The sequence below is a fragment of the Mandrillus leucophaeus genome, unplaced genomic scaffold, assembly GCF_000951045.1.
Source record: "Mandrillus leucophaeus isolate KB7577 unplaced genomic scaffold, Mleu.le_1.0 Scaffold276, whole genome shotgun sequence".
In the NCBI taxonomy this organism is placed as follows: Eukaryota; Metazoa; Chordata; class Mammalia; order Primates; family Cercopithecidae; genus Mandrillus; species Mandrillus leucophaeus.
Window position 1 is genome coordinate 1018949 of NW_012102876.1, and position 448 is coordinate 1019396.

The following is a 448-nucleotide window of genomic DNA, read 5'->3' on the forward strand; positions in this document are numbered from 1 at the left end:
CTGTTGGCTGTATGCATGTCCTCTTTTGAGAAATGTCTATTCATATCCTTGGCCCACTTTTTGATGGGGTTGTTTGTTTTTTTCTCATAAATTTGTTTGAGTTCTTTGTAGGTACTGGATATTAGCCCTTTGTCAGATAAGTAGATTGCAATAATTTTCTCCCACTCTGTAGGTTGCCTGTTCACTCTGATGGTAGTTTCTTTTGCTGTGCAGAAGCTCTTTAGTTTAGTTAGATCCCATTTGTCAATTATGGCTTTTGTTGCCGTTGCTTTTAGTGTTTTAGACATGAAGTCCTTACCCATGCCTATGTCGTGAATGGTATTACCTAGGTTTTCTTCTAGAGTTTGTATGGTCTTAGGTCTAACATTTAAGTCTCTAATTCATCTTGAATTCATTTTCATATAAGGAGTAAGGAAAGGATCCAGTTTCAGCTTTCTACTTATGGCTA

At 36.8% G+C, this 448-nt stretch overlaps 1 protein-coding gene across 1 annotated transcript in view; it reads left to right on the forward strand.

Annotated features, from left to right (window-relative positions):
• Positions 1-448, forward strand: part of GRM5 (glutamate receptor, metabotropic 5) — a 610214-nt gene that overhangs the window by 246108 nt on the left and 363658 nt on the right. The window lies entirely within an intron of this gene.